Source organism: Pezoporus occidentalis, unplaced genomic scaffold (assembly GCF_034315485.1).
Source record: "Pezoporus occidentalis ecotype Australia unplaced genomic scaffold, CSIRO_AGI_Poc_V1 ctg15, whole genome shotgun sequence".
NCBI lineage: Eukaryota > Metazoa > Chordata > Aves > Psittaciformes > Psittacidae > Pezoporus > Pezoporus occidentalis.
The window spans coordinates 7,589,524-7,613,671 of NW_026913316.1; the positions used below are offsets into that span (position 1 = coordinate 7,589,524).

At 40.3% G+C, this 24,148-nt stretch overlaps 1 protein-coding gene across 14 annotated transcripts in view; it reads left to right on the forward strand.

Annotated features, from left to right (window-relative positions):
* Window positions 1–24,148, forward strand: part of FHOD3 (formin homology 2 domain containing 3) — a 373,808-nt gene that overhangs the window by 85,029 nt on the left and 264,631 nt on the right. The gene's annotated exons all lie outside the window — the stretch shown is intronic.

Sequence of the window (24,148 nt, forward strand, 5' to 3'; positions counted from 1 at the left end):
ATCACAGAAGGATATCAAATTAAACAGGACTTTCTCTTTGTGAACCCATGGTGACTGTGCTGTATGATTGCATTATTCTTTAAATGCCTCTCAAATACTTGCATGAAGAAACAGAAATTGTGATAACTGTTTTGAATCTCCAGGAAGAGAATGTGACAATCTGGATAAGTATTTTTGTCTCTCTCAGAGAGTTAGATGCCCTTCCAATTATGTTAATTGCAATTAATGCAAGGCTGCTCTTGTAACTCTTACATGTCCTGCAAGCTGGCAGGGTGTGTTTGCAAGGTGCTTGTATGTAATTACACCATCTGTAGAATAAACAAAACGTTTGAGAAGTGATTGTCAGTCCTTTGAATGGGCTGTGTAACCTTTTAGAGTGCAAGTTTATTTACTAGCAAGGACAAGGAACATTTAAGTAGCCATTTCTTTTCTTAGTCTGTTTACAGACAGCAAAGGGCTGCTTAAAAGACTTCTGAAATGTGGTGCTTAGACTCACTTGTGCAAAGTATTTTGGTAGAATCTTGTTAGCTTGTTTGTTTTCAGAGTTCCTTTTTACTGTGACTACCAGGAATATTTATTTTCTTTGTGGGAAGATAATTAGGCGTTGTTGCTTCAGATGACTTTTTAGTTCATAGAATCATAGAATAATTTGCATTGGGAGGGCCCTTAAATATCATTATATTATCATTATATATCAGATATATAATAATGTGTAACATTATCTAGGTGTTCCTGCTCCGGCAGGGGGATTGGACTAGATGATCTTTTGAGGTCCCTTCCAATCTCTAGCATACTGTGATACTGTGTGAAATATCACTGCCACAGACAGTGACAGCTTCCACTAGACCAGGTTGCTCAAATCCCCATCCAGCCTGGCCTTGAACACTGCCAGGGATGGGGCATCCACAGCTTCTCTGGGCAACCTGTGCCAGTGTCTCATCAATGAAGAATTTCTTTTTAATATTGAAATCTATACTCTTTTTATTTAAAGCCATTACCCCTTATCCTGTCACTATGTGAACTTTTGAAAAGTCCCCCTCCAGATTTCTTGTAGGCCCCCTTTAAATACTGGAAAGCTGCTATCAGGTCTTCCCTGAGTCTTCTCCAGGCTGAACAAGCCCAACTCTCAGCCTGTCTTCATATGTAAGGTGCTTCAGCTCTCTGATCATCTCCATGGCCTTCCTCTGGACTCTCTCCAACAGGTCCATGTCCCTCTTGTGTTGGGTGCCCTAGAGCTGCACACAGTACTCCAGCTGGGGTCTCACAAGAGCAGAGTAGAGGGGCAGGATCACCTCCTTCGACCTGCTGGTCACGCTCCTTTTGATGCAGCCCAGGATACAGTTGGCTTTCTGGGCTGTGAGCAGACACTGCTGGGTCACGTTAAGTTTCTCATCAGCCAACACCCCCATCCTTGGGGATGCTCTCAGTTCATTCTCCACCAAACCTGTATGTGTGCTTGGGATTGCTCTGCTCCAGCTGCAGGACCTTGCATTTTGCCTTGTTGAACTTCATGCAGGTTGCATTGGCCCACCTCTCAAGCCTGTCAAGATCCCTCTGAATAGCATCCCTTTGCTGCAGCATATTGACCACATGTGTCAAGTCCATGTCTCTCCAGTAGTTCTCTTACTTTATTTGAAGAAATAAACTTGACTAATATGTAGTTTCTTTTGAAAGTGGTGTTGGCTGCTAGAAATTGTGGCAAGTACCGAAACTTCAAATTCCTGAGGGGAAAAAAATTCAAGTCTTCTGTTCTCAATTGTTCAGTTTTATCCTCTTTATTTGTGTTGCACCCTTTTTTTACTGACTCCCATTTATCAGGAGGTACTTTGTTAGGCTTGACTTCCTAGGTGTTTAGAAGCAAATACTAGTCACTAATGATCCTGCAGTGATTGTAGTGAACCTCCATTTGGCTGTGTTTTTTCCCGCTTGGCTTATAACATTTTGCAAATGCATTTTGAAAAGAGAAAGGGGTTATGTTTTGATAATAAAATCTCAAGTCAGTTTATTCACATGCAGTGACTTAGTTAAAAAAGCTTGAAAGTCTTTGCTCCATTTATTACTGTGGTGCCAGGAAGTGAAAATACCCACTTTGTTAGTTGATCATGGCATCTTCCTGCCTACAGTAAGTTGATGTGGGAAAGGGAACAGTGCTAAGAGTTGCTTATCCAACTGGGCTTTTTAAAACTTCAGTGTCTGCTTGTCATGCAGAAAGAAAGATGCAAATCCCAAGTAAGATAAATAATGGGAACCATAGGGGTGTTTTACAGTTTCAAGCAGTTCTTAAAAATGAATTATTATGTGCCAAGGTTTGACACATCATAACTCTCTCTATTGCTCTCCCTCCCTGGCAAGAAGGAGAGGAATAAAACTGGGCAATGTGATGAACCTGCCATGTAGCTGATGAGAAATACTGTGAAGGCAGAGAGAAGAGAGGGAGTTTGGGAAAGGTATTCAGCAACATTGTGGGGATGTCCTTTCCCCTGTTCGTGGCTGCATGTCGAGGAGGCTGATGAATGCTTGCACCTCTTTTCATTAGAAAGAAAGGTATATTGAAAAGCCCTGCTTATCTTGTTTCTGACACTGCTTATGGGGAAGTGATCAGAAAAAAACTTGTCCACTGAAAAGCTTGACACATAGTTGAGATTTACAATATATGATGTATGAAGCACTCCTGAAAGAAAAATTTCAAACTGCAGCTCTACTAAATATCAGTGCTCTAACATATTTCTAGAGAGTAGAGTTCAAAATACAAGCTCTATCTTATCCGCAGGTTTTTAGCATAGTAACTTGTGTGTATGTATGAGAGAGAAAGAACGGTCCTTTCCAACCCTAACTATTCTATGATTCTGTGATTCTTGACGCTATTTAGCATCTGTTACAATATACTTATGAAATACGATAGTATTTCATACTTCTATCATTTCTCTTACTGTGTATATTTGCATAACAAGGAGAAGGAAGGAGCTTTCACCCTTCCCTTTACTCATGTGCTGATGTGGAAGTGTTTAGATGGGTTGGCACGGCTTATGTCTGGGCTTTCTGCACAGGCTGACTTGCTGCCACAAAAAGTGTTTTGAGAGGCTGACATTGGTTCTAAACTAATTTGAGGTGGAAAGAATAATTTATTCAGCAAGTCATAATGCACTGAAGACTTTGCCTTTGGACAAGCTCACTTTTCTCAAATATATATGTATATATTTGAAGCTGCCCTGGGAAGTATGTGAATTTTGTGAGGTTCGTTCTCTACAGAATTTCTTTTCCAGGATCATTTCTGTGTTTCTTGAAAAAGGCTTTACTGTTGCATATCAGCCAACTTTGCTTCGACATTCTGTGAATTCAAGGTGCTCTCAGTATAGCTGGCTTTCCAGTGGTCTGGAGAAATGTCATTGCCATCTGCTACACATCCCTTTATTTTCCATATGTCTTCCTTTTGGTAGGAGGGCAAATGCTGCTGCTGTTTTTCTGTGAGTCTGTGTGAAGTCAGTCAAAGAACCCTTAGCCTGGTCCTTGCACTGCTTTCTGAGTGACAAAGCAGGTCTGCCAGGAGGTTTCCAGTGGTTCCAGCCCGGGATGGTGCCAGGTCTACATGGCCCAGCTGAACTGCTTCTCCATACCTTACATCCTAGGTGTTCGTGTATAGTCTTCGAGAGACATACATGCCATACTTCATGCTCTGCTCATGTTTATGGAAAGAGGCTGGGGGCCTAACCATGTATTTCACTCTAGTTCCTTGTTATTTGAAACACATGATCATAATTCAGTTAAAGGCTTTGCAGTCGTACTCTCCATGCCTCTTACTCTAACATAAATGTGCTGTTTTGCAACATGACTTTTTGGTCTGTATAAAACCAGGAAAGGGAAGGGAGGTGAGGTTGGGGTGTGATTGATAGGGAGGAAGTCTGCCATAAAGACAGCAGGTGGAATATATTTTTGCTTCCTTCTTTAGATAACCTTGAGAAATAACTAGGTTTTGGGAGAGGTTTATTGGCTGAGTGTCTGCTGTGAACAGAGCTGTAGAACCTGAAGGTGGGTTATATGCCTTGGCTCAAAACTGTTTATGTTCTTAGGATTAGACAAACATTTCTCCTAAATGTCTCCTCCCCTCCCCTGATACTTGCTTGAATGAAGGTAGTCTTACTGAGCCTGAATTTGCTTTCACAAGATGGTTTGTGGTTTACTGTTGCTGTGATTTTTGTTTATCTGCTTGTTTGTTTGTTTGGTTTTGCCCCTGGAGACATGTTTTACTTCTGCCTGATTTCTCCCTCACCCAAGTGTCAGGATGTTATGGGTTAAATGTGAGACAGCATTTCTGCCAAAACAAAACAATGTGTTAATGTTTTATCTAACTGTTTGTGAAATGTTTTTTTTATATCATAGTTTAATAGGCTTGTCCACTTCACTGGTGGATTTGATTATTTTTTAAAGTGCCTTAAAATGACAAAACTAAGCTACAAAATTAGGGAAGGAAAAAAAAAACAAACTCACAAAACAGCAAAAACCCAAACCTCTTTAATCCTGTTGATGGCACATCATGGAATATGCTCAGAGCTACTTGGCTGCAACAGCGTCTTGCCCCACAACTGGGAATGTGGTGGGACCATTTACTGAGTGACTAGCATTCCTGGCCAGACCTTGCTTTTAACATGTCCTGTGTTAAATGCTGAATTCCTCTTTGCTCTGCCTTGATTTGATGGGTACTGAGCTATATCACCATTTGAGTTTTCTTAAATTTCTTCTTTGTCAAAACCCACCATGATTTTGCCAAGGAATTTAGCTCCCTCCAAAGTAAGGATGAGACTTTGAACTAGATGATCTTAAGGTCCTTTCCAGCCCTAACTATTCTATGACCTCCAGTGCTGGTGTTTAGCTATTGCCTGCAGAATGACTGCGGAACAGAGAGGGAGAAAAAGTCGAAACCAAATCTCAAGCCACTCGTTTTGTTGTCTTGATGGTGTTAATTTAAATCAACAGTAAAAAGAAAAAGCATGTTGATCTGTAAGAGAAATTAAAAAAAAAAGAATTGTTTTCTTCCATTTCTCCTCCCTCCCCCTTTCCCAAATCTGTTAAAACTTTTCTTAAAGAAATAGTGCACAAATGACTTTCTCTTTGTAACTTCACTCAGCAAAGCTGTAACAGTTTGTGACCCTGACTCTGACATTTTCTCCTGCAAGTGGCAGGACAGCTTTTGTAGCCAGAACTGGGCAGGGGTAAAGCATTTGGTGCAGGCTGGCAACCTAAATTGAGTGCGTGCTCTATTAACCACTGCCTTTCGGTATTGTTGCTTTTGGGTATAGACAGCAAGAGGGATTTTTATGATGGGTTAGCTTCAAACCGATGAATACTCTCAAATCATAGTTGCTGGAATTTGGCCTTTCATAAAATGTTCTTATGAAGTCTTTGAAATTTTTTTCCATTGGGAGTGTGTGCAGTATTGATGGACCATGCTGCCACTTTGACAGAAACTGAAAAAATAAATCCTAAGCTTTTTGCCCCCTTTAAGTTTTTCTAATATTTCCAGAAGGTTTTTTTTTATTATTATTTTCTTTTTTTTTAGGAAGTTATTAAGCCATATTTCTGAAAATAGTTGCAAAATGAACATCTAAACAGCTCTGTGACTGCCGAATGCACTTATCAGTTAATTTCTTTGGCATAGAAAGAAAGAGGAGTGTATTGTGTGGCTGGATTCTGAGTTTTGCCTGAGCTCAGCCTGGAAAGCAAACAGGCAATCTGCAATAGCTCTTCATCTGCAAAAATGATTGAATAGCAAGAAATGTCAGTAGTAGCAGAGGAACAGCAGGGAACAGAATAGAGAGCGAATGTTTGTTAAATGCCTCTTGTGAAGCTATTTGTGAAAATTGAAGGTTCAGAACATTGACATAAACTTTCTTGAATTTCAAAATGAGACACTGTTCTGCTATGTCTTTTAGGAAGCTGGTTCGGGTTGTCAACCAGGACACTGTTCAGCCCTGGCATGTGCTGCAAATGGTGTGAGCGAGTGTTAAATGGACTTTTGTTTTACCGTTTCCTGTGTGCTATTGTATTTGTTTGCTGTTCAGTGAATAGTAGGTACGCATAGAAAAGAATAAGCTAAAATAATGAACAGTGGAGAAGTACTAAAGAAACCGGTTAACATCTTAAGTAGCTGAATGGCTCAAAAAATGCAGGCTTGCTATTGTCAGTATTAATTTTCTTCTTGTGCATTTCACATGTTACTTGCATCAGTCATCATACAGAATAGGGCACTGGCTGTGCCTTAATTCTTTGTGACAGTGCATTTTCTACTTCTATTTATTCTGTGTACTTTCAACTTGCTCTGTCTTCTGAGATCCAGGCAACAAAGAAAGATGCCCAACCTCATCACAACTGAAGAAATGTCATCATTCAGATATTTGTACTTTCTTTAAAATATCATGTATCTTTTTTTGCATTATCCAGGTGATGTGGGAAAATGTGCTTTCATTACTTTTTCATTTAGCAGCTTTTTTGAACTGGTATGTTTGTTTTAAAGAAATATAGTCTAAAACAACACAATAGCAGATGTGTCAGTGTTGAATGTGCCCTCAAAGAGCCAGCTAGGGTGTGCTTATGTGGTAGCATTTAGGAGCAGTAGAGACACTGTGAGAGTGCCCATACTTCTGCACACCTAGACAGTACCCAAATCTACTGCAGCTTTGTGCCAGCCTCTTTAGGCTGAGCTGTGGTTATGTTCATAATTAAAGATAAGCTTGTCCATATATAATCATAGAATAGAATCACAGAATTGTTTGGTTTAGAAGGGACCTTCAAAGCTCAGCTAGTCCAACCCCACTGCAGTGAACAGGGATGTCTTCAACTAGATCAGGTTGCCCAGAACCACATACAACCCTGAATGTCTCCAGGCATTGTGCATCCATCACCTGTCTGGGAAACCTGTGCCAGCATTTTACCACCCACATTGTAAGGAAATTTTCCTCACATCCAGCCTGAATCTCTCCTCTTTCAGTTTAAAACCATTACTGCTCATCCTATTAAATAATGAAACTCTACTGTCTTCTGCCAAAGAGTCTGAGGTCTCTTTCTGGCTGAGGTTGTCAAAAAGCTGATGATTAATACCTCTCAATTGTAAGATAACTTGAGATGGTTTTAGATAGACAAAAAACTCAGGAACCAATGATATTTTGAGAAATGTAGTCCTAAGTGTAATGTTTAGTTGGTGTTGGTGCTGTCAGTGGTGCCAGAATCAATCTTGAATGGGCAAGGGACTTTCCTACATCTCCTGTAATGAGAGAATTGTCAAATTAAGTTTGAGCTGTACCACAACTGAGTTGTTTCCCTTATGATGTTTTAACTTGTTGAGGAGCTGTGCATGTGTCAAATTTTTGGCTGAATCAGGTCTGGAAGAAATACAGATTTTGGTTTTTAATTGGTGATACTTTAATGTTTAACATTATCTACAAAACTGACTTGCGATTAATGGTGTTTTGCTGTATTGAGAAAAATACGTTGTAGCACAGTGTGACTAAAAAAAATAGGGATATAAGTATAGGAAACAAAATATGTATTTAGAGGAACTTTGAGTAGGTCTTTAAAGCACTGAGTGGTTAGGCAGCATTAATACCATTATGCTAGAGCTGAAACATAGGCTGCATGCTGCTGTAACTTAGTATGGAGAAAGGGAAGGTTGACTTTGTGAGTATGCAGCAGTGGATTTACAGGTCTCAAAAATTCCCTGTTTACAGCAAATGCAGAGAGTTTTATTAAAATATACTGGTTTTAATGCAATTTGGTATCTCCCTAAAATTATTACCACATATTCTGCTACCCACAGTTTGCTAATCATTGCTGAAGTGGTGTATTGTATCTAAGGTGGAATGTAAAGTATAGTATCAGGGGCTCTTGCCTTGTTTTTCCTTAATCATTTACAGCGTTAAAAAGCAGGCAGGTTTCTCATGAGAGGCTCAGATTTTCCATGTTTCCAGATATCTCCAATGCCATCAGACTCTGAGCATTATAAAGTCATTTTGTAATGCTGTTTATCAAATTAAACTTGAAGCAGTTATTCTCGAGCTGTTTATCTTGGAAGTTTGCTACTTCTATTTTAGGCCTGAAGAAGCACTTGAATTGCCTCTACATTTCCTTGCGTCTCCTAATTGAGTCCATTGCTGTGCTGTCATTCTCTACAAGCACTGTTTGGAACAGTAAACTTCATTTAAAGAAAAAATAACAGCAAAATCACTAATAATTGTGATTTAAAAAAAAAAAAGCTTGAGAAATCATAAAGTTTCATTTTCAGAAAGTTTAACCATTTTGCTTTTGAGAGCCTGATTCCAGTGAGGTATGTCCCTATAACTCAGGTTCCTAAAATCTCACTTAGTTTTCCAACTTTGTCAAGTCTAAGACAGTTGCAACAAATTTAAAATATAAATTATACTGAAACAAATCATTTGAGCAAAATGGCCACCAATCTAATTTCAGGCGTCTGAAGTAAAGGTCTCGACTACCTTCTGGAGGTACCAGTCTTGCCCAACATACATGTATAGGGTACATACATAAAGACAAATAGTTGAGTCCTTCTCTAACACCAGTCTCCTCTTTTCTGTCAGGAATTTAAAGATCCCCAGTGCACAAACTGCCCAAGTGTGGTAAAACCTTGTCAAATGTAGCCACAGTTTTATTGAAATACTGTCAGTCCGTAAAAGGTGTTATTCCTTACTGAGAAGGAATGAACCAGACCAATCTCAGTCTCCCTGACACTAATGTAACTGTATCCGTGGTGAGGACTGTGCCAAAAGAGCCTTTATCTGATCTTGGAAAACAGACTAAAACAAAACCACCAACCAACCAAGCAAAAGACCCCAGACCAACCAAACAAGAAAAACCCAATTCAGTAATCTAGAAACACCACCCATTCAAAAATAAGATCTTAAGGGATATGCTGGACTCAAGAACTTGAATTTTGGACAAAAGGTTTCCATTTTTATTCTAATCTCTGAATAAAGGTTGAGGTTTTGTTTCCTGATTAACCAAGTTTTCCAAAGAAGTCTGAAGAATTCCCGTTTGATAAGTTATAGCTTGAATACAAATTACTGTTTTCATTGTCATCTAGCAGTTCACTTTTCTGTGTGCTAATGGGTCCTCAAATAATTTTTGAGTTTTCTCATTTTTTATATTTATTGGTGGTGGACATACTTTTCTGCTCCTGCTCTATTAGTACACTAAGAAATCTGGAAAGAATTTATGCAGTAAAAAATAGTTGTCACAGCAAGCAATCTGCAATTCTCTTACTTACATTACTCTTCAGTTATTTACTGCAAGCAGGGTCTGCATAGCTTGTTCTCCAGGTTGTCTGCCATTGCAAAGAGCAGTATATCAAATCCCATGCTGTGTTGTTGACTTCTAATAAAGCCCATGGATTAGGTGGTACTCTGATCTGTTCCCCAAAGGAAAAGTCAGTGGATTAAAGTGCATTTATAGTGTAAATATTTGTATTTGCTCTCAAAATTCTCCTCTGCAGAAGTTCTCAAAATAATACTTACCATGCTATTTTTTTTTTCACAAAATAACCATCAAAATATTCACTAGCAGACACAACTGATATAAGGTTGGTGGTTTTGAGCCTGTTTGAATAAGCCTTCTCTCCCATAATCGGTCATGATGTTATACTACAACTAAGCATAAATGTTTTCAGTATTATTTTAAAAGCTTTTATCTTTCAAAAATTGTTGATTCTGGGTTTAGTCATGTAGACAACAGCTCATCTGAAAAACTTTTCAGGTACTTTTAATTGATGAAATAAAATTGTCAGACTTTGGAAGATGGTTGAAATGTGGCAAAGAGTTTCCAGTGCGGCATCCATGGAGCAGTTCAGCAGAAGCTGTGAAAATCATCCTTTCCATTGCCCTGTCAGTGGCATCACCACTGTTATTCTCAACTTCAGGCTCACCAAGATTTCACCAAAGATAGCTTTGGTTACACAGGATTTCCAGGATGTTGCTAGAACAAGCAAAAGATTAATTTATTTTCCCTTAAATCATCTACAGGTTGAAGAGCAGAAGGAAACTAGTGCTTTTGATCTGCAGTTGTTCTCCATTGTAGAGGCTGTTGGCATCTACATGCTCTCTGCTAAGAGCATCTTGAGCTGTTCCTTTTCTTCGCCAAACATGATTCCTTGCTATTGTGATAGATGAAAGCCAGGGCACCAGTGAAGCGGGTACTTAAGGACAAATAAGGAAAAACTGGGTATCTAAGGAAATGTAGGTGTTTGGCTAAGAGCAAGAGGGCTTTGCGTTTGGAGGGAGTGAATGCGCAGAGCTCCAGCTGAAGCTCCTGCGCATAGCATCATTGCCATCTGTGTGTTAAGCTGAAATCACAGCAGCAGAATATGCAATGAAGCAGACCCGTGACCAAAGCTGTGCAGTTTCTTTGAACATCTGTGTATGAGCACACATGTGCATGCATTCACTCATAGGAGTGTTTGAAACCAGATGGAAGGTCTGGTTAATGTTCACATCACCTCATAGTATTTCACATGCTTCTTCAAAGCAGGCAATAGTAGCAGTACAGCACAAGCGAAGATCTTAGCTCAGTCACAACCGCAGCTTTGCTTATTATCTGAACTGGATGGTGCAGATGCTTTCAAACAGTAAATGCATGGCGGTGATATGTAGCATTTGCTACATTTACCACAGCAGTGCCACAACTCACTCACATCCAACAAATTAAGAAGACAAATAGGACTAGTTGTTACTACTAGAAGTAAGGCTTAATTTAGATGACTTCTGGGGAGAGAGGGCAGAGAACAGGGATAAACTAACAAGTACCCCTCATAGCATCCTGATACAGAGCCTTATATAGCTATATCTGCAATTTAAAGTCAGTCTAACTTAACTAGTTGGCATACATGGCTATACTTAAATCTGAATGAACCTCCTTACTCCCCTGCCAGCCAGACTTAAAGAGACCAAGACTCACTGAATCTGATTCAGTTGCTGTGAGAAAACTGCTAGTGTAGACTCAGCATCAGCTGCAAGAGCCTCACAGAGTGAACTGCCTGAGACCTGATTTGTCCTACACTATGGGATGTACATTTAGTGGTGTCAAGGAATTTGTTTAAAAATGGAGATGATAGAAATCCCACCTGTTTTGAACCCACTGACTTCGTGCACATGCACGCAGACACACATGTAGCTGAAAGCCCACAACATCTGGAAAACGGCTGTGAATGCCATTGGCTTTTCCGAATGGTAAAAAGATTGGATAATGTTTTATGTGAGATTCTGATAATATCACTTCTAAAGAATATTATTCACGTCTGAATCATCCATTTGTTTTCATGCTGTTCTCTGTCACTACAGCTACTTCAAGACTTTCTCACATGAGCTGCCAAAGATTAGTCACCAGCCCTGTGACGTTGTGTACAACCTTGTCTTCTCCCAGGGGCCAAGGATTTTATTCCCGTTGTATTGTGGTGGTTGTGTGGGTCACTGCTTTTGTTGTAGCTCTCTGGAGATAGGTTCTCAGATTTTGGCTGATGTTTGCTTTAAGGAATCGAGGGTATAAAAAGATCCTGTTGTGGTAAGACAGCAGAAACATCTGCTGAAGAGTGGGAGGTGAAGGAGGTTGCTAACCAAATGCAGCAGCAGGGAGCTTGCAGCTCCTCCTCCTTCGCTCTCACTGCTAGATGTGAACCTGCTGCAATAAAAGGGCTGGCACCACAACACAAGCTCTAGAGGGAAACAGGTCTCAGGTCAGCCAGCTAGAGAAACCTCAAAAGAAAACATTAAAACCAAATAAGCATTGGAAATAGTTTTGGTGGATTATTTGCTCCTTTTTATCCCTAATGCAGTTGGGAATTTGTACATAAACTCTAGGAAAAGAAAAAGCAGTCTGCTACTTCTGAAAGTAGTGTCAACCATTGCACATCAAACTATTGATTCCTTTATAAAAAAAAAAAATAAAAAGATGGAGATAAAAAAAAATACATAACTAGGGGTAGGTTTCAAATTATACCCTGCAATAAGCACCTGAAGCATATGAACATCTCATTTGCTACAGTCAGTCCTCTCCTTAGCTGGTTTGAGGGGTGAGAATATGTTGCAATTCTAGGTGCAGCATGCAGAATGTTTTATCGTCCTCTCAAAGGTGAACTGTTAATTAAATTATGATTTATTAGGATCAGAAGGCAGAAAATTCTGAAAAGGGGTAAAGAAGATAGGGAGGTAGGTTTCTTATGAAAGGAGTCAGAATCCTGATCTCAGGCATTGCGGGTGCAAGTTTCCTACAGGAACAAAATAAATATACACTAGAAATTCTGTAAGCAGATATTAGGTCATCTTACTGAGAAGATTTAAAAAATTAGGTGAAAGTTTTAAGTTCCCTTCATCTAACTTAAAGGTCAAATTGTTGGCTTTCATAGCTTTACCACATCCTTTCAACTTACTGATTTAATCAGTGTTCATGCTGTCAGGATAAGATGCTGAGAGCCAGTGCAGAAGCCAAGTAGCAGTCTGTGTTTGATCTCCACTTTGAAAACCACTTTTGCTCTTAGAGCTGGAGCTCTCTCTGCTGCAAATGCTGTCCTAGAGGATTGAAAGATGATGAGATAGGTGGGATTGAAGCAGAGTAGTTGTCCTAGTGTCTCACCTGGTACTGTTCTGTGTTGGATAGCGAGGGAGTTGGGAGGAGTGGAGCAGTACTGGGGTGATGGGTGTCGTGTGCCTTGGCTGGCAGCAGCCCCAGCCCTGTGAAACGTCTGGCTGAGAGGTGGCAGAAGCTGCCTTTGCCCACACCCCCCAGCCTAGGGAGGAAATGGCAGGACTTTTAGATGGGTTTTAAAACCATTTTTTATCTCTGTTTGCTTTTTAACTCCTACTGTCCAGGTTTTAAGGAGGAGGGAGGACTCTGCCATGATGCTAAGCTTACTCAAGAGAGACTGCCTGCCAAGTTTGTACACCAGCAGTTACAATGAAGCATCCGCCAAAAAAGTGTTTATATTCTAAATATTCATGGATGAAGCTCAAGATTGCAAATACTGGCTTTTTGTAGCGGGTTCCACAGAATAAACTTCGAAGTGAGTGCTTTCTGTGTTTCTTCAGAAAGCTTGGTCCTTGCATAGCTGTCGTCTGTAGATACTGTCAAGGAAAGATGCGGTTGTGTGTCATTGGAAAAGCTCTTGTGAGGATCAGTGTCTTTCAATCTATGATTTGTAATAATGTAAACCATTTGCAGTAATGTGTATTTACACTTTATTAATTATACTTTATTGGTTGTAGTCTTATAAGTTTTTTTTATACAGTTGGGGGAATACACATTTTGGCTCAAAACTGGCTTATAGTCTTGCATGTTGACACATGATACAGATTTGACAAGTTTTACCTTTAAGTAGTACATACAAGATATACAGCTTACAACTGAGTGCTACTGCTGCTCTTGGTGGCACCTCAGTAAAGGAGCCATGCAGCGAAGCAGAAAGAAATGCGGTCTGAACAGCTTCAGTACCTGTTGTGCTTGGAGTTTTGGTGAACATTCCTGCACCTCAGTGTTGAAAGACAGGAAGGAGAAGGGTCATCTTTACCTGATGATTCATTTGCAGGCAAAGGCTCTCACCACACCACCCAAGTCTTGGAAGGCAGACACAGGGACTGTGAGAATGAAGACCTTGGGCCCGCTGTAAGAGAGAATCTGGTTCGAGACCATCTTAAGAACCTGAACATACGCAAGTCCATGGGACCTGATGAAATCCATCCGCAGGTCCTGAAGGAGCTGGCGAATGAAGTTGTGAAGCCACTGGCCATCATATTTGAAAAATCATGGCAGTCAGGTGAAGTTCCCGGTGACTGGAAAAAGGGAAATATATCCTCTGTTTTCAAGAAGGGGAAAATGGATGACCCAGGGAACTACAGACCAGTCAGTCTCACCTCTGTGCCTGGCAAAATCTTGGAGCAGATTCTCCTGGAAGGCATGCTAAGGCACATGAAAATCAGCAAGGTGGTTGGTGACAGCCAGCATGGCTTCACTAAAGGGGAAATCCTGCCTGACCAATTTGGTGGCCTTCTATGATGGGGCTACAGAACTGATGGACAGGGGTAGAGCAGTTGATGTCATCTACCTGGACTTGTGTAAAGTGTTTGACACTGTCCCACACGACATCCTTGTCTCTAAGTTGGAGAGACATCAATTTGATGGATGGACCACTTGGTGGATAAAGAACTGGCTGGATGGCCGCACACAAAGAGTTGTGGTCAATGGCTCAATGTCCAGCTGGAGACCAGTAACGAGTGGTGACCCTTAGGGATTGGTGTTGGGACCGGTCTTGTTTAACATCTTTCTTGATGACATGGACAGTGGGATTGAGTGCACCCTCAGCAAGTTTGCCGATGACACCAAGCTGTGTGGTTCGGTTGATATGCTGGAGGGAAGGAATGCCATCCAGAGCGACCCTGACATGCTTGTGAGGTGGGCTGATGCCAACCTCATGAAGTTTAACCATGCCAAGTGCAAGGTCCTACACCTGGGTCGGAGCAATCCCAGGCACAGCTACAGGTTGGGCAGAGAAGAGATTGAGAGCAGCCCTGAGGAGAAGGACTTGGGGGTGCTGGTTGATGAGAAAATGAACATGAGCCAGCTTCAGTGTGCACTTGCAGCCCCGAAAGCCAACCGTATCCTGGGCTGCATCAAAAGGAGTGTGACCAGCAGGTCAAAGGAGGTGATCCTGCCCCTCTACTCTTCTGTCATGAGACCTCACCTGGAGTATTGTGTGCAGTTCTGGTGTGCTCAACATAAAAAGGACATGGAACTCTTGGAACAAGTCCAGAGAAGGGCCACGAGGACGATCAGGGGACTGGAGCACCTCCCGTGTGGAGATAGGCTGAGAAAGTTGGGGCTGTTCAGCCTGGAGAAGAGAAGGCTGTGTGGAGACCTCATAGCAGCCTTCCAGTATCTGAAGGGGGCCTATAGGGATGCTGGAGAGGGACTCTTCTTTAGGGATTGTAATGATAGGACAAGGGTAATGAGTTAAAATGTAAAAAGGGGAAGTTTAGATTGGATATAAGGAGGATGTTCTTTCCTGATAGGCTGGTGAGGCACTGGAATGGGTTGCCGAGGGAGGTTGTGAATGCTCCATCCCTGGCAGTGTTCAAGGCCAGGTTGGACAGAGCCTTGGGTGGCATGGTGTGAGGTGTCCCTCCCCATGGCAGGGGGGTTGGAACTAGATAGATGATCTTAAGGTCCTTTCCAACCCTAACTATTCTATGAATCTATGTCAGAGGAGGCAGCAGACAGCAATCTCAGCATTGCAGCAAATTTTTTTCTTAGTATATTAAAAATTATGGGAAAAAGAGGTCTTGCGTGGGGAACTTCTGTTAACCTCAGCTATCAGTATCTCTTTGTAAAAAGTCCGTACTTCTTACAGGAGAAGTGAATTGAGTCTGGATTGCAAAGGAGTGCAAAAGTTTTATATTTCTGTTGGTTTTCTTTTTCTTTGCTAAAAAAAAAAAGAAAAACCCAAACAAACCCACCACCAAAAAAAAAACGCACCCAAAAAGCAGAAAGGTTCATTGTGGTTTAACTTCCCTTTTAAGCCAGTTGAAATTAGTGGTCATCTTTTGTTTGTGAAGGCATTGTTTAGTTTGAAGAGGAAAGAGTTTTTAGGGACAGTAATTTGTGACCCAGGTCAATCAGGCACTTGCATTTTCAAAGTTAAGTTCCTCTCATTTCTTGACAATTTTGGTTGCAATTTTCCTTCAAGCTTTTTTGGTTTGATTTGATTTATTTTTCTTTCAACTTCAAAACCTCCCCTCCTCGTTTTTATTGTCATTCAGTCAGAAATGCTAAGGAACTGAAGTTCCTAAAACCTCAATTCATGGAATCACAGGTTCTTACTGGAGATCTCAGCTTTGAGTGGGAGTGTAAATTCATATATTGTTTTTTTTTTTCATATATTTGCTTTTTTTTTAATGATCAACTTCATGTTTTGATCTGCCTAAACTAAGCAAAAACCTCAGAAAGGAACTAAAATAATCCACAGTGTGGATTGAAAAAATAGATTGAAAACAGCTAGTAATTTTTAATCATCTGTGAAATTTTAGCTTGAGTTTTAATGCAATGTTTTCTTTTAATATGCATGTTTACTGGTTTTGTTCATTTATATTTGGTTTTTATTCTTTATATGCAGGCATAGGTGCTGATGTTTGATTTTTTTCTCTATAATTATGAAGTACTCTTTGGTGCTTTCTGGAACCTAAGTCACTGCTTCTCATTTCATGTCATGAAATAAAAGACAGTTTTCTCTTTCAGACTTTTCAGGCCCAAACCATCAGTGATGAATATTCTCCTCAAAGCTTTCTAGCAACAGAAACTAAACTTCTTCAGATGACTGAGTAAAAAGTCCATGTAAAGTCTGACTAGCTCAGAAAATACTGACTTATGTGTGAGCTAATGCTCTGGCATTTTTCTGCTTGTTTTGAATCCATGTTTGGTTATGTTTTATACTGTATTGGCACTGCAGAGCGAGACTGCCCTGCACACAAGTAGTGCAACATGGGTACTTCTTGATGGTGGCTCAGAAGGGCAATTCAGCCTGTAACTCATTCCTGGTCACTAAAACATGAGATAATGTAAAGAATGAGAGAGCACATCAGTAACACACAAAGCTTTTTATTTTCTTGTTTTCATAGTTGTTCTTTTGTGATAGCCTATAAAATAAAAGAATAAACTCATTCTCTGGAGCTGAACAGTGCTGGGTAAACTGGTTGTATTTAATCATTGTAAATGTACCTGATGTTAATATTTTGTTATGGTGGCTGGTGGTCTTCTGCAAACACACAGTGCTTTCAGAGTTGCATCACCCAGCTCCCACTGCCAGGCCTGTCAGCTCTTTCATCTGAGCTGTCCTTACTCTTTCCTGCTGTGAGAAAGGATGACAGCCCATTTTATCTGCCTTGTGAACAAACACAAAAGCTGGATTTCCTGAATGGTTGTTGTTTTTGTTTTTTTTTTTCTCCTCCATGGGGATGAAGGCTTGTATATGAAGAGACACTGATTAATTCCAGCTGTTTCATTTGCAGCTGAAGACAGGTCCCAGCTGAAGTGCTGGAGACATTCACCACCACCAGAACCTGAGCTGAGTTCTGAGATGTGAAGCTGTTTCCCTTCACTAGACTTTTCTAAACCGAGGGGTTGAGCACCTCAGACATAAGAGATGGTAAATCTAGATCTTGAGACTTGGTCTGCTGTGTGTTACCTGATCTGTGTTTTGTGTACCTAATGTGCATGATTAAGCTATTAGTACACTCAACTGTTGGCTGCAGGTTTTGGAAAAAGGAAGTGATATGCCACTGGAGGACTGAGAATGGTGATGGGTGCAGAATAAGTGACTGTTATCACACTCTTGATGCAAGAGTTGAATGAAAGATCTGATTGGGAAGTTTTGCACCAGCACTGTTCTTCCCTTCTGCCCCGTTTAATTTTATCCTATCCCATCCTTTTCCTTCCTAGAAGAAACCATAAGCAGTTTGTGGAGAAGGAGCAAAATCTTGGCAGTAGAACAGATTTTTAAAAAAGCTCTCATGTGAAGGGCATCTTTCTGGGCAAACCTCACATATTTTACATGTCCTTACACAGAAGGGGAATGGGCTCCGAAGAGTGCTCTAAAATTGGTTTGTAAACTTGATACGATGGGAAGGTCAGGGCAGGGAAGAGGGGGACAGATTAGGGGCAGGGGAAAGAGGATTAAATGTCCAGCAAATGTTTATATAATATAATGCGTATCAGCTCCAGCTTGAACCTGATAGGGTATATCTATTTATGTGCTTTGCTTTGTTTTGTTTGTTTTGATTTGGTTTTTTTTTTGCATAATTAGTATTCTAGAAACTTGTGTGGAATATGTATGTTACTTGGAGCATGAAATTCTTTCTCTGAATTGTAATTGTTGATACTTGCATGGGTTACTACCACATGCTGTATGCCAGGAGCAGGGAACTGGCTCCTTTGCTAAGGACCAGTGACGTTTTTTGAACACTCTTCTGTAGGTCACATGCTAATGCATACCTTTATGGTATCTGATGATAGCATATGAAAATCAGCCATTGGTCATATGAGATTAATCTGTAGACTGTATACATATCATGAAGTGCTGGCTGCCGACTCCTGTCTAATTTACATTCTGTCTTGTTTCAAACAGTTTAACTTGATGCTGTATGATTCTCATGCTGCACAGCTAAAATACACACTGCAGAGTTTGTCCTTTCAGCCTGGTTCTGCACCATACACGTTCAGAAAGAAAGAAAACTTCATTTTTATATTTGTTTACATGATTCTGTTGTAATTTAGGATGCCTGATTGAAACTAAAAGGAGAGGAAACTTGAAGTTAATTGGTAACATATGGGTTCAGTTCTCCGCCCCCCCCCCCCCCCCCCAGGTGACTGCACATCGTGTTCTCTGAAGACCTGTGCGTGCTAAAAGCACATGGAGCATGTTCAGGTTTGAATATTGTCATTAGCTTTTGGTGTAAGCTTGAAATTTGACTGTGGGCATTTTTACATGTTTTCAGCATTGAAAAAGACAGTACAGCCCTGTATCATTTTTTGCTGTAACATTTAACGTTGATGTGGTATATATTTTGAATTCCACAAGATAAAACAACTTTTTACAATGATACTTTTAACTTACTTTCTTGATGATCCCGTTCTGCTCTTTCTGCTTTCCAATAGTTATTTGGCAAACTTCACAAAGAAGTTGAGTATTTTTGAGAAATGTATTTTGCAATGTGGCAATTACAGCTGGCATGCAAGTGGCTCAGAATTATTGGTTTTATGGATAGCCTGTTTGGTTTGAGTTTTTTTTTTCCTTTTAGAGCAGCTCTGATTACTCTTTATTTTTACCCATGATGTTTACTGTGATCTATAATTTTCTTTCAATGGGATGCTAAGCCAGCTGGATTCATGTTTCAAAACAAATTGCCGCCTTTTCTTATTTTAAAAGTTGTTTTTTTTTAATTCCCTTCTTTTTAGAAATCTTATAACTTGGTAGGTACTTATGATTTAAAAAACCCTCTTTGTTCTTTTTGGGGTGTTACAGTCAAAGTCTTTATTGCTTTTTCTCCATGGGAATAAAATCTCTTTTTTTTTTCATTTTATTTTCCATTGTGTATTCTAGTAAACTGATGAATTTTGCAGAGTTCCAGTTTCCTGGAGAAATTTCACAAAACTATCCTGTCTTGCACGCAGCTGTGTACTTTGTCCAGCTACATGTTTTTGTGTTGCTCTTGCCCATTGTTGACTTTCTCCTGCATCTTCCTTTGCTCTTAACTTTCCACTTTCTATATAGTTCCCTGCAGCCAGTTCCATTGTGAATGAAGGTTTTGCAGCTATGTTGGCTGCTGTCTAATACAACATAGAACATTGTGGTCTGCTTCTGTTACTTATAGGGCTTTTTCATAGCAGTCTCTACAGAATTAGGATAGAGAATAGAAAAATGCAGATTTAGTTATAAAAAGCTGTGAAAGGTGCAATGTGAATCAGTACACAGTGCTTTCAGAGTCATTCATAAAGCTTGCAAATTATAGGAGCACAGCTGAGCCTCTAAATCACTGACATGAATGTGTGCTGGTTTTAGGGACTTGAGGAAACTTTAAATTGGAGTGTAAGAGGAAAGGAGTGGTGGGAGAGCACCGAAGATAGCAAGATGATGTAGAAGAGGATGAATTGAAGCGCGAAACAATTTGCCGTAAGAGTGGCCACGTGGAGATGGGGCTGCCTGTGAGTGGAAGCCGAGCTTCTGCTTGCTGGTAAGCTGCAGACCTTGTGTGTGGCCTGGCCATCCACCTGCCTCCCAGGCACTTCCTGTGCTGCCCAGGGATGCTAACAGTAGCAGGCTGCATGTCCAGGAAAGAGTGAGAAACAAAGCCCAGGGAGAGGAAATCAGTATTAGGGAAAGAAAAATCATTATTAAATCCTAAAGCAGTGCATTGTGTTGATGTTTCTGAGTTGCCGTGCATTTGTGCTTGTTGATGTTGGCTTTCTATTTTGCTTGTAAAGGCATTTGAAGATGAAAAACGAATTTCCTAAGATGTATTGATGTGGTTGTTCTAGGCAAAGCTTGAGGCAGGAGCAAATGAGACTTTAACCAAGTTGTTGCTTATGTTTGTATAAACCAGCATCTCTGGCCTATTTATGACTAAGAGGTTTTAATATTATTTCACTCAAAGACTGTTTTACCTGATCATTTTTTTTTCAGTCATACTCCATTAAAATAATGTGCTTGTATGAGTACCCTTTCCCAATAAGAGATCAACAAGAAATATGTGATGAGTTCAAGTTCTGTATCACCTGCGGCAATTAAATTGCAAGGTTAAGACTGAAAATAAAAGGTATTTTAAAGGAGATCAAATCTAGGCTGTCACACAGTGGCAGACTTTCTGAATTGCTTATGGAATTGTAGCAATAGGATAATTTTTAAGGTGCTGTAGTATCCAGAACTACATTTTGCATAGTGTGTGGGGAGTCATAAACTCCTTTGAGACAAGAGAGCACCATCTGGGGTTTGGTGCCAACTTGCAACGTACAGGTGGTTCAGGACTCCCCAGTCTGCTACTCAAGGAAGGATAAGGTATCCAGCGTAAGTTCTGAAAACAGAAGTAGCAAGATATCTAGACTAAGCTATCCAAATAAATGATTATGTATTATAGATGATTTGTTCCATGGAGCGGAAATAAATATTACTGTATTTGCAAGCTGAGGCCCTGAAAGAAGTTTGACTCCTCTCTCTATCCCCAGGATTTCTGTTTGAGGGAAAGCTTTATAAAATTTCTGGTTTGAGGATCTTTTCAGTTTCCATGACTGATACCTGAGCACTTAGAAAAATATGTATTACGACATAGATGCTGTGTTGAGTCCCAGTGTCTGTTCTGATCTTCGGTATCAGCTTTGGCTGTCCCTTGTGAGTGGCAGCATAGCCAGCTTCCTGGGACCCTTCCAGTTGCCTTACAGCAGATTCCTTTTGGAGAACATGTTTTAGGGTAATTGCCTCTAAAAGAGAAGAACAGTCTCTGATCATCTGTGGTAAGCCTGACAGGATCCTTGAGAAAGAAAAAATGGGAACGTTACAAATGGTGCTTACAAGTGTCTTGTGTTTGGAGAAGCCTCTGCCCAGTCAGTTGAACATCGCTGCCAGCCCAAATAGCTCCAGCGAGGAGTCAATGAGAACTCTGTTGCGTTCCCTTTTCCTAGCCATGTTTTAACAACGTGCCTGTGTTAGCAGGGTGCTGGAAATGCCATTCTTTGCCCCAGTAATCTAAGGCTATATGAAAAGTTTCTATTTTTAGCTTTTCATAAAATAATGAAAGGAATTGTCTGGGGCAATGTTGATATGAAATGAAACTTTGAACTATTGAGTAAATAAAGCCACTGAGTTTATGTGCTTTGAAGCTTTAAAGAAGCCACTGTGAAATGGTTGGAGTTCTTCTTGCCTCTACCTGGAGCTAGAGATGAAGTTAGCTACAAAATCAAAGTAATTTAAAACCAGAATCTTTTTAATTCTTGTCTTTAAGATAATAAAAGTCATGTTGCACCTGATGTTTAAGAATCAAAACTCATGTATGGGTAGATTGGGCAACTCTGTGGCTTTCCAGATACACAACAGGCTCCTGGCTGCCCCATTTGTACCAAGGTAGTGCCTGTAGTCAGCCTGTCCCTGTGGCAAGTTGTCCTCATGACAGGAACTTCCCAAGGGGCGGGGAGCAATGGAGAAGAAGCTTGGCCTTCATTTAGTTGGCCTCAATTATGCTTATTTTTTGGCAGATTTAGGCTGTTTATAGTAGCAATTTCCTAACATTACAAAATGTGGGAGGTTGGGAAATTTACAAATTGGAGAAGGCTAATAAATATTTTACTTGATATTTCCTTGCAAAAGCTTTTTCTCTGCCTGGAGTCAATTATATGTGTCAGAATGCCATTTAATGAACATTCTCAGGGTTTTGGTGGGGCTTTGGTGTTGTTTATTGTTATTGTGGTGGGGTTTTGTGTGTGTGTGTGTGGTTTTGTTGGTTTTTTTTTGTTTTATTTGTATACACATATATGTGAAGCTGTGAAAATGTATGAAAACTTGATTTCCAAGCAGACTCGGCTTGTCCTTTAAATCAGTATAAAACAGGCATTTCTTTACTCTTTTTTTTTTGGTAGAACTAAAATTGATCAAAGCTGTGTAGATCATGCAGCAATAACTGCATCTGTGTCAGGTTAAGTTTTAGTGGAGTACATTGACATCTTAGCCAAAGCAGATAGATCAGTGCTCAACATTTGTGTTAGTTGCCCAGTATGGCACGTAAGTTCGTAAGACAGGATGAGAACAAAAGAGGCAAAAAGAATGCAGTATATAGAGGCCTGTCAAAAATTGCTTTTTCACTTAAGTCATGTAAATTTGGAATACCTTTTTCTTAAAAATAAAAATAAAACCACTGGCATTTGTAGTGCATTGTTTTATCTTTTTGGTTTTTGATAGAGCTTACCTCTTTGTGCTTTCCTGTATATTTATTTGCAAGCAGCTCTTATGATATTTATGGGCTTATTACTTTTATAGTATTTATGAGCTCCATGTCATGTAGGTCAGTGTTAATTTCCATATTCTTCCCCATTTAATTGTAAGCATCCTCCCTGTCCTTCAACTTCCATGGCTGCTGTCTGACAGCCTCCTTGTTATACTTCTGTTTCATTTGAGCGTGGATGTTGTTTTCTTGTTGTATGAACAGATGATTGAAGGAGAGCCGAAATACCACTTCTGAGCAATAGCTGGTAGAGCCAGAAACCTGATGGCAGCTGTCAGTCAGGCTGTTAATACACTCAGGGAGGTTTTTCCTTACATATAGCAATTTTGCAGCTGCTGTGCTTCAACACATTGTGGTTTCAGTCCTGGGTTTGAGGCTTGGTTTTATGTTTTTTGTTTGTGTTCCACATGCATGTTCTTCACATACTGTTTTGTTTTGTAATGTGTGAAGCTTTTCTTTTGGCTGGGGGGTACCATGTTCTCACTTTCACTGGTCACTGTAGTGGATGGGCCTCTGCCTCTTGACCAACAGCTGAAGATGGCTATTTTGCTACTGTAGTTTAAGATTGAGTTTTGCATTCAGAAATCTCTTGTGTGCTTGGCTAAGTGGTCAGGATGCCTAAAGCAAGATTTGCTACCATTTCTATTTGAGAAATTATTGAGAATTTGCATTGACTTTAATCGCGCCAGACTTCCACGGGTGTGAGTGAAATCTGAACCTATCTCATCTTTTTCTAATTTCTGACTCTTCTGGAAATTGCAGTAAACAGAAAGAGTAACTTCAGAGTTTATTGATTTAAACTCTGCAGACTCACGTCATTGATATCTGACTTGCTATTAGGAACTGTTCCTGGATTGAAGTGCTATTGATGGGAAGCGAGTCAGAGTACAGTCCTTCCCCCCGGCCCAGGGGCTTCTGTGTGTAGCTGTGATTGCTTCTGTTCAGCTGTGGCATTTCGGAGATGGGTGGTAGAAGTTTTTTGTTCTGGGGCAAAAGCTGTGGTGGTACATGCACCACCTCCAAGCCAAGTAGGCATTACCATTCACTCCTTTGAATACAAGTAGATTTATAGAATTATAGACCACGTAACATGGATGGAAAGTACTTTCTGCTACAAACAATTTCTCCATAGCTCAGCAGCTCAAAAATGTGCTGAGCAGTACTTAGCATAATACACAGAAAATACTATATTTTTCAGAAGAAGCCAACGCATGTTTGGCACTTTTTGCTCTTCTGCTCTTTTGTATTCTTTTTCTTTTATTATTTTCGCCCCTGAGGCTGTGCTCTGTGGGAGAAGCTTGCTTCTAAGAAAGAAAAATGGCGCTACAATATTGAGATGTGGTACAAAACTCGGTGCTAAACTGCTTGATTAGTTGTAAAGTCTCAGGAAGGTTCGTTCCTTCACATTATAAGTTCTTTCACAGTAGGCTGTGATTTCCTATAGACTTGTTGCCCTTTCACTAGGGGAGATACTTTTAATTATCGATAAAGTTACTAAACTCTGTACTTGAGACCCTAAAGCAACCTGTTGTTCATTCAAGCTGAGAGGAAAAGGTGGTGGGATGGGACCCTGGGTGTTGCACAAGTGCCACAGATCATGTACCTCCTCCTCCTGGAGCTGCTGCTGACCC